Below are 9,719 nucleotides of genomic sequence, written 5' to 3'. Positions count from 1 at the left end.
TGAGGGTGAGGTTTAGGGTTAGTGTTAGATTAAGGGTTAGGGTTAGAGTTAGGCTTAGGGTGAGGGCTAGTTTGAGGGTTAGGTTTACGGTGAGGATGAGGGTTGGGGTTAGGGTGAGGATGATGGAAAGGGTAAAGGTGAGGTTTAAGCTGAGGGTGAGGGTTAAGATAAGGGTAAGGGTTAGGGTTAGGTTTAGGGTTAGTGTAAGGGTTAGTGTTAGGTATAGGATGAGGGTTAGATTGAGGATTAGTGTTAGGGTTAGTGTGAGGTTTAGGGTGAGGATGAGGGTCAGGTTTAGGGTGAGGGTGAGAGTTAGAATTAAGGTTAGGGTGAGGGCTAGGGTAAGGGTGAGGGTTAGGGTTAGTGTGAGGTTTAGTGTAAGCGTTAGTATTAGGGTTTGGGTGAGGGAGACTGTTAGGATTAGGGTTAGGGTTAGGTTTAGGGTTAGGATTAGTGTTATTGTTAGGGTTAGGTTTAGAGTTATGGTGAGGGTGAGGGTGATGGTCAGGGTGAGGATTAGGATTAGGGTTAGAATGAGGTTTAGGGTTAGGGTTAGGATTAGGGTTATGGTAAGGGTGAGGTTTAAGGTTAGATTTAGGGTTAGTTGGAGGGTTAGGTCAAGGGTTAGTGTTAGGGTTAGTTTAAGGGTTATGGTTGGGGTGACGGTTAAGTTGAGTTTTAGGGTTATGATTAGGGGTTGGGTTAGGATTAGGTTGAGGGTGATGGTGAGTGTGAGGGTTAGGGTTAGAGTTAGGCTTAGGCTTAGGATTAGTCAGAGAGTGAGGTTGGGGGTAAGGATTAGGTTTAGGGTGATGGTTAGGGTTAGGATTAGGGTTAGGGTGAGGGCTAGCGTGAGGGTGAGGCTTAGCTAAGGTTTAGGCTTAAGCTTAGGCTTAGGGTTAGGCTGAGCATGAGATTGACGGTGACGGTTAGGGTTAGGGTGATGGTTAGGTTTACGGTTAGGGTGAGTGTTAGGATGAGGTTTAGGGTTAGGGTGAGGTTTAGGGTGAGGATGATGGTAAGGTTAAAGGTGAGGCTTAGGCTGAGGGTGAGGGTTACTGTAAGGGTCAGGGTTAGGGTTACGTTTAGGCTTAGGGTTAGGGTTAGGGTGAAGTGTAGGTTTAGGGTTAAGGTTAGAGTGAGGGTGAGGTTTAGGGTTAGAGTTAGGGTTAGGATGAGGCTGAGTTTGAGGGTTAGGGTTAGGGTTACTGTTTGAGTTAGGGTTAGCATGAGGGTTAGGTTCAGTGTGATGGTTACACTTAGGGTTAGGATTAGGTTTAGGGTAAGGGTTAGGGTGAGTGTGACTGTTTGGGTTAGGGTAAAGTTTAGGCTTAGGGTTAGTCTAACAGAGAGGGTGAGGGTGAGGGTTAGGGTGAGGGTGAGTTAGGGTTAGGGTTAGCTTGAGAATTAGGGTTCGGTTAAGTTTAGGGTTAGGGTGAGGGTTAGGGTTAGGGTTATGGTGAACGTGAGCGTTAGGGTTAGGTTGAGGGTTAGCGTTAGGTTTAGGGTTAGGGTGAGGGTGAGGATGAGGATTAGGGTTAGGATGAGGGCTAGAGTGAGGGTGAGGGTTAGGGTTAGTGTTAGATTAAGGTTTAGGTTTGGGTTAGGGTTAGGGTGAGGGTTAGCTTGAGGGTTAGGGTTTCAGGGAGGGTGAGGTTTAGGGTTAGGGTGAGGGTTAGGGTAAGGATTACGGTTAGGTTGAGGGGGAGTGTTAGGATTAGGGTTAAGTTTAGGGTTAGGGTTAGGTTTATGGTTAGGTTAGTGTTGTTGTTAAGGTTTGGGTTAGAGTTATGGTGAGGTTGAGGGTGAGGGTGAGGGTTAGGGTTAGGGTTAGGGTGAGGTTTAGGGTTAGGTTTAGGATTAGAGTTAGGATGAGGGTGAGGTTTAGTGTTAGATTTAGGGTTAGTTGGAGGGTTAGTTCGAGAGTTGGGGTTAGGTTTAGTATTAGGGTTAAAGTTTGAGTGAGGCTTAGATTGAGGTTTAGGGTTATGTTTAGTGTTAGGTTTAGGATAAGGTGAGGGTGAGGGTGAGTGTGAGGGTTAGGATTAGGGTTAGGCTTAGGCTGAGAGTGAGGGTGTGGGTAAGGTTTAGGTTTAGGGTGATGGTTAGGGTTAGGGTTAGGGTGAGGGTTAGGATGAGGGTTAGGTTTAGGATTAGGATTAGAGTGAGGGTTAGGGTGAGGGGGAGGTTTAGGGTAAGTGTTAGGCTTAGGCTTAGGGTTAGGCTGAGCATGAGATTGAGGTTTAGGTTCAGGGTTAGGGTTAGGGTATGGTTTAGGATTTGGGTGAGGGTTAGGGTTCGTGTGAGGGTTAGTGTTAGGGTTAGGGTGAGGGTAAGTGTTAGGATGAGGGTTAGGCTTAGGGTGAGGTTTATGGTTAGTTTGAGGGTTAGGGTTAGTGTTAGGGTTATTGTTAGGTTTAGGGTTAGGGTTTCGGTTACGGTGAGGATGAGGGTTAGGGTGAGGGTTAGGGTCAGGTTTAGTGTTAGGGTAAGAGTTAGAGTTAGGATTAGGTTGAGGAGGACGTTTAGGTTTAGAGTTAGGTTTGGTGTTAGGGTTAGGGTGAACGTTAGGGTTAGGATTAGGCTTCAGCTTAGGCTGATCATGAGGGTGAGGGTTAGGGTTCCGGTTAGGGTGAGGTTTAGGGCTAAGGTTAGGGGAGTTTTAGGATGAGTGTCAGAGTTAGTGTTCGGGTTAAGTTTAGGGTTAGGTTGAGGGTTAGAGAAAGGGTTACGATGAGGGTGAAGGTTAGGTTTAGGTTGAGGGTTAGGGTTAGCATTAGCGTTAGGGTGAGGGTTAGGGTGAGGATTAAGGTTAGGGTAAGGTTTAGCTTGGCAGTGATGGTAAGGGTAAATGTGAGGGTTAGGGTGAGGGTGAGGGTTACAGTGGGCTGAGGGTTAGGGTTTAGGTGCGGGTTAGGGTTAGGGGAAGGGTGTGGGTGAGTGTTAGGTTGAGGATTAGTGTTAGTTTTAGTGTGAGGCTTAGGATGAGGATGAGGGTTAGGGTTACGGTGAGGGCTAGGGTGAGGGTGAGGGTTAGGTTTAGTTTTAGGGTGAGGTTTAGGGTTAGGGTGATGGTTAGGGTTAGTGTGAGGGTTAGTGTTAGGGTTAGGGTTAGGGTTAGGGTGAGAGTAAATGTTAGGGTGAGGGTTAGGGTTAGGGTGAGCGTTATGGTTAGGTTGAGGGTTAGGGTTAGGTTTATTGTTAGGGTTAGGGTTACGGTTACGGTTACGGTGAGGGTGAGGGTGAGGGTTAGGGTTAGGGTTAGGGTTAGGAAGAGGTTCAGGTTTAAGGTTATGGTGAGGGTGAGGGTTAGGTTAGGGTTAGAGTTAGGTTGAGGGTAAATGCTAAGTTGAGGGTTAGGGTTAGGGTGAGCGTTATGGTTAGGTTGAGGGTTAGGGTTAGGTTTATTGTTAGGGTTAGGGTTAGGGTTACGGTTACGGTGAGGGTGAGGGTGAGGGTTAGGGTTAGGGTTACGATGAGGTTTAGGTTTAGGGTAAGGGTTAGAGTTAGGGTTAGGGTGAGAACGAGGTTTACGGTTAGAGTTAGGGTTACTGTTAGGGTTAGGGGTAGGGTGAGGGTTTGGGTTAGAGTTAGGCTTAGGCTTAGGCTTAGGCTTAGGCCGAGCAACAGGGTGAGGGTTATGGTTAGGGTTAGGATTAGGATGAGGGAAAGGGTTAGGGTTAGGTTTAGGATTAGGCTTAGGGTTAGGTTGAGAGTGAGGGTGAGGTTGAGGGTTAGGGTTTGGGTGAGGTTTAGAGTTAGGGTTAGGGTGTGAGTTAGGTTTCGGTTAATTTTAGGGTTAGGGTTAGTGTTAGGGTAAGGATTACAGTGAGGGTGAGGGATAGGGTTAGGTTGAGCGTTAGAGTTAGGGTTAGGGTGAGGGTGAGGGTGAGGGTTAGGGTTAGTTTTAGGGTGAGGCTTAGGATGAAGTTTAGGGTTAGTATTAGGATTAGGGTGAGCGCTAGGGTTAGGGTGAGGTTTAGGCTTAGGATTAGGGTGAGCTTTAGGGTCAGGTTTAGGGTTAGGGTTAGGGTGAGGGTGAGGTTTAAGATTAGAGTTAAGGTTAGGGTGAGGATGAGGTTGAGGGTTAGTGTTAGGGTCAGTGTTAGAGTTACAGTTACCGCGATGGTTAGGGTGAGGTTAAGGGTTCACCTTCGTGTTAGGATTAGATTTAGGGTGAGCACTAGGGTGATGGTGAGGATTAGGGTTAGTGTTTGGTTGAGATTTAGGCTAAGGGTTAGGGTTAGGGTGAGGGTAAGGGTGAGGTTTAGGGTTACAGTGAAGGTGAGTTTTAGGGTTAGGGTGAAGGGTAGGGTTAGGATTAGGGTAAGGATGATGGTGAGTTTTAGGGTTAGATTTAGGGTTAGGGGGAGGGTTAGTTCCAGGGTTAGGGTTAGGATTAATGTTAGGGTTAAGGTTAGGGTGAGGGTTAGGTTGATGTTTAGGGTTAGGGTTAGGTTTAGGGTTAGGATTAGGGTTAGGTTTAGGGTATGTGAGGGTTAGGGTTAGGGTTAGGCTTAGGGTTAGGATTATACTGAGGGTAAGGGTGGGAGTGAGGATTAGGGTTAGGGTGATTGTCAGAGTTAGGGTGAGGGTTAGGATGAGGGATAGCATTAGGATTAGGTTTAGGCTGAGGGCTAGTGTGAGGCTGAGGGTTAGAGTAAGTGTTAAGCTTAGGCTTAGGGTTAGGCTGAGCATGAGGTTGAGGGTGAAGGTTAGGGTCAGGGTTAGGCTTAGGCTTAGGGTTAGGCTGAGAGTGAGGGTGAGGGTGAGGGTTAGGTTTAGGTGAGGGTTAGGGTTAAGGTTAGGGTGAGAGTTAAGGTTCGGTTAAGTATAGGGTTATGGTGAGTGTTAGGGCTAAGATTAGTGTGAGGGTGAGGGCTCGGGTGATGGTGAGGGTTAGGGTTAGTATTAGGGTAAGTTTTTGGCTAGATTTAGGGTTTCGGTTAGGGTTAGGATGAGGCTTAGGTTTATGGTGAGGGTGAGGGTTAGGGTTAGGTTGAGGGTTTGGGTAAAGATTATGGTTAGGGTGAGGGTGAGTGTTAGGATTATGGTGAGGGTTATGGTTAGGTTTAGGGTTAGGATTAGTGTTATTGTTAGTGTTAGGGTTAGAGTTATGGTGAGGGTGAGTGTGAGGGTTAGGTTTAGTGTTAAGTTGAGGTTTAGGGTTAGGGTTAGGATTAGGGTGAGGGTGAGTGTGAGGTTTAGGGTTAGATTTAGGGTGAGTTGGAGGGTAAGTTCGAGCGTTATTGTTAGTGTTAGGGTTAAGGTTAGGGTGAGGGTGAGTGTGAGGGTTAGGGTTAGGCTTAGGCTTAGGCTTAGGGTTAGGCTGAGGCTGAGGTTGGGTGTGAGGATTAGGGTTAGAGTGATTGTTAGTGTTCAAGTTAGGGTGTTAGGGTTAGAATGAGGGTTAGGGTTAGGCTTAGGGTTAGGGTGAAGGCTAGGGTCAGGGTGAGGGTTATGGTAAGGGTAAGGGTAAGGCTTAGGCTTGGGGTTAGGCTGACCATGAGGTTTAGGGTGAGGGTTAGGGTTAGGGATAAGTTGAGATTTAGTGTTAGGGTTAGGGTCAGAGTTAGGGTTAGGGTGAGGGTGAGGTTTAGGTGTAGGGTAAGGGTCAGGGTAAGGGTTAGGGTTCGGGTGAGGGTTAGGGTGGGGGTGACGGTAAGGGTAAAGGTGAGGGTTAGGCTGAGGTTGAGTGTTATAGTAAGGGTGAGGGTTAGGTTTAAGATGAGCGTTAGGGTTAGGGTTAGGGTGATGGTGAGGGTTAGATTAAGGATTATTGTTATGATTAGTGTGAGGTTTAGGTTGAGGACGAGGGTTAGGGTTAGGGTGAGGGGTAGGGTGAGGATGAGGGTGAGGTTTATATTGAGGACTAGTGTTAGGGTTAGTGTGAGGTTTAGGGTGAGGATGACGTTTAGGGTTAGGGTTAGGTTTAGGATTAATGTTAGGGTTAGGCTTATGGTGAGGGTTAGGGTGGGGGTGAGGCTTAGGGTTAGTTGTAGGATTAAGATTAGGATTAGGGTTTGGGTTAGGGTTAGGGTGAGGGTTAGGTTGACGGTTGGGTTTAGGGTTAGTGTCAGGGTTAGGGTTAAGGTTAGGGTGAGGGTTAGTTTGAGGCTGTGCTTTAGGGTTAGGTTTATGGGAAGGGTTAGGATGAGGGTTAGGGTTAGGATTAGGGTTAGGGTGAGGTCTAGGTTGAGGGTGAGGTTTAGTTTTCGGGTTAGGGTGAAGCTTAGGGTTAGGGTTAGAGTTAGGGTAAGGTTGAGGTTTAGGTTTAGAGTTCGGGTAAGGGTGATGCTGAGGTTGATGGTTAGGTTTAGGCTTAGGGTTAGATTTAGGGATAGGGTGAGTGTTAGGTTTGTGGTGAGGGTGAGTGTGTGGGTTAGGTTTAGGCTTATGGTTAGGATTAGGATTATGGTAAATTTAGGGTGATTGTGATGGTTAGGGTTAGGTTTAGGCTTAGGCTTAGGGTTAGTCTGAGAGTGAGGCTGAGGGTGAGCGTTAGGGTTAGGGTGAGGGTTAGGGTTAGGATTAGGGTTAGGGTGAGGGCTAGGGTGAGGTTGAGTGTTAGTGTTAGTGTTAGGGAAAGGTTTAGGGTTAGGGTTAGCTTTTGGGTTATGGTTATGATGAGGGTTAGGTTTACAGTGAGGGTGAGGGTTAGGTTTAGTTTGAGGTTTAGGGTTAAGATTATGGTTAGGGTGAGGGTGAGTTTTAGGATTAGGGTTAGGGTTAGGGTTAGGTTTAGGGTTAGGATTAGTGTTATTGTTAGGGTTAGGGTTAGAGTTATGGGGAGGGGGAGGGGGAGGGGGAGGGTTAAGGTTAAGATTAGGGTGAGGTTTAGGGTTAGGTTTAGGGTTAGGGTTAGGGTTAGGGTGAGGTTTAGTGTTAGAGTTAGGGTTAGGGTAAGCCTGAGTTTGAGGGTTAGGGTTAGGGTTAGTGTTAGAGTTAGGGATACAATGAGGGTTAGGTTGAGTGTGAGGGTTAGGGTTATTATTAGGAATAAGATTAGAGTAAGGATTAGTGTGTGTGTGATGGTTAGGTTTAGGTTTAGGGTTAGGGTTAGGGTTAGGATGAAGGTGAGGGTTCAGTTTAAGTTTGGGTTAGGGTGAGGGTTAGGGTTAGGGTTACAGTGAGCATGAGGGTTAGGGTTAGTTTGAGGGTTAGGCTAGGCTTAGGATTAGGGTGATGGTTAGGGCTAGGCTTAGGGTGAGGGTTAGGATGAGGATTAGGTTTAGGATTAGGGTTAGGGTGAGGGCTAGGGTTAGAGTGAATGTTAGGGTTAGTGTTTGGTGAGGTTTAGGTGTAGGGTTAGGGTTAGGTTGAGAGTTAGGTTGAGGATTAGGGTTACAGTGAGGGTGAGGGTTAGGGTAATGGTGAGGGTTAAGGTTAGAATTTGGGTTGTGTTGAGGGTGAATTTTAGGGTTCAATTTAGTTTTAGGGGGAAAGTTAGGACGAAGGTTAGGGTTAGTGTTAGGGCTAAGGTTAGGGTGAGGCTTAGGTTGAGGTTTAGGGTTAGGGTTAGGTCTAGGGTTAGGGTAAGGGTGAGGGTATGTGAGGGTTAGGGTTAAGCTTAGAGTTAGGGTAGGTATGAGCGTGAGGGTGCGGGTGAGGATTAGGGTTAGGGTGATGGTTACGGTTAGGCTTAGGGTGAGGGTTAGGATGAGGGATAGGTTTAGAATTAGGGTTCGCGTGAGGGCTAGGATGAGGATGAGGTTAAGAGTAAGGGTTAGGCTCAGGCTTAGGTTTAGGCTGAACGTGAGTTTGAGGGTGAAGGTAGGGTTAGGGTGAAGGTTAGGTTTACAGTTTTGGTGAGGGTTAGGGTTAGTGTGAGGGTTAGTGTTAGTGTTAGGGTTAGTATTAGGGTGAGGGTACGTGTTAGGGTAAGAGTTAATGTTAGGGTGAGGTTTATGTTTAGGGTGAGGGTTAGGGTTAGGGTTAGAGTTATTGTTTAGGTTAGGGTTCGGTTAAGTTTAGGGTTAGGGTGAGGGCTAGGTTTAGGGTTAGGTTTAGGGTGAGGTTTAGGGTTAGGCTTAGGGTTACGGTGAGGCTGAGGGTTTGGGTTAGGGTTAGGGTTACGGTGAGGGTGAAGGTGAGGTTTAGGGTTAGGGTGAGGTTTAGGGTTATGGTTAGGGTTAGTGTGAGGGTGAGGGTGAGGTTTAGGGTTAGAGTAAGGGTTAGGGTGAGGGTTAGGGTGAGGGTTATGGTTAGGGTTAGTGTAAGGGTTAGGGTGAATGTTAGGATGAGGGTGAAGTTTATGGTTTTTTGAGGTTTAGGGTTCGGGTTACAGTGAGGGTGAGGGTTAGGGTTAGGTTTAGGGTGAGGTTTAGGATTAGGATTATGGTTAGGATTAGGGTTAGGGTGAGGGCTAGGGTGAGGATGAGGTTTAGGGTTAGTGTTTGTGTGAGGTTAGGGTGAGGGTGAGGTTTAGGATGAGGGTGAGGGTTACAGTGAGGTTGAGGGTTAGGGTTAGGGTGAGGGTTAGGCTTAGGATTTGGGTTAGGGTGATGGTGAGTTTTAGGGTTAGATTTAGGGTTAGTTTTAGGGTTGGGGGTGGTTTAGGTCGAGGATTAGGGTTAGGATTAGTGTTAGGGTTAAGGTTAGGTTGAGGGTTAGGTTGATGTTTAGGGTTAGGGTTAGGGTTAGGGTTAGGATTAGGATTAGGGTTAGGGTATGTGAGGATTAGGGTTAGGTTTAGGGTGAGAGTTAGGGTTCGGTTAAGTTTAGGGTTAGGGTGAATTTTACGGTAAGGGTTACAATGAGGATGAGGGATAGGGTTAGTTTGAGGGTTAGGGTTAGGGTTAGGGTTAGGGTGAGGGTGAGGGTGAGGGTTAGGGTTAGTGTTAGGCTGAGGCTTAGGATGAGGTTTAGGGTTAGGATTAGGGTTAGGGTGAGGGTTAGGGTTAGTGTGAGAGTTAGGGTTAGTGTTAGGGTGAGATTTAGTGTTAGGTTTAGGGTTAAGGTTAGGGTGAGGGTGAGGTTTAAGGTTAGAGTTAAAGTTAGGGTGAGGCTGAGTGTGAGGGTTAGTGTTAGAGTCAGTGTTAGAGTTTGTGTTATGGTGAGGGTTAGGATGAGGATTAGTGTAAGGATTAGGGTTAGGGTGAAGGCTAGTTTGAGTGTGAGGATTAGAGTTAGTGTTTGAGTGAGGTTTAGGTTTGGGTTAGGATTAAGGTTAGGATGAGGGGGAGGTATAGGATTAGATTTAGGGTTAGATGTAGGGTTAGTTTGAGCGTTAATGTTAGGGTTAGTGTGAGGGTTAAGGTTAGGTTGAGGTTTAGGTTGAGGATTAGTGTGATGGGTAGAGTGAAATTTAGGGTTTAGGATGAGGTTTAGGGTTAGGGTTAGGGTTAGGATTAATGTTAGGGTTAGGCTTAACTTGAGGGTTTGGGATAGGGTGAGATTTAGGGTTAGGGTTAGGATTAGGATTAGGTTTAGGGTTAGGGTGAGGGATGTGATGAGGGTTAGGTTTAGGGATAGGGTTAGGCTTAGGGTTAGGCTGACGGTGAGGGTGAGGGTGAGGGTTACGGTTAGGGTGAGGGTTAGGTTTAGGGTTAGGGTGAGAGTTAGGGTTCAGGTTAAGTTTAGGGTTAAGTGAGGGTTAGGGTAACGGTTACAGTGAGGTTGAGGGTTAGGGTTAGGATGAGGGTTAGTGTTAGGGTTAGGGTGAGGGTGAGGGTGAGGGTGAGTTTTAGGGTTAGTGTTAGGATGGGGGTTGGGGTTAG

Source organism: Dipodomys merriami, unplaced genomic scaffold (genome assembly GCF_024711535.1).
Source record: "Dipodomys merriami isolate MVZ:Mamm:240054 unplaced genomic scaffold, mDipMer1.0.p SCAF_149, whole genome shotgun sequence".
NCBI lineage: Eukaryota > Metazoa > Chordata > Mammalia > Rodentia > Heteromyidae > Dipodomys > Dipodomys merriami.
The sequence above is the reverse complement of the archived record's forward strand: the minus strand, read 5'-3'. Positions refer to the sequence as shown.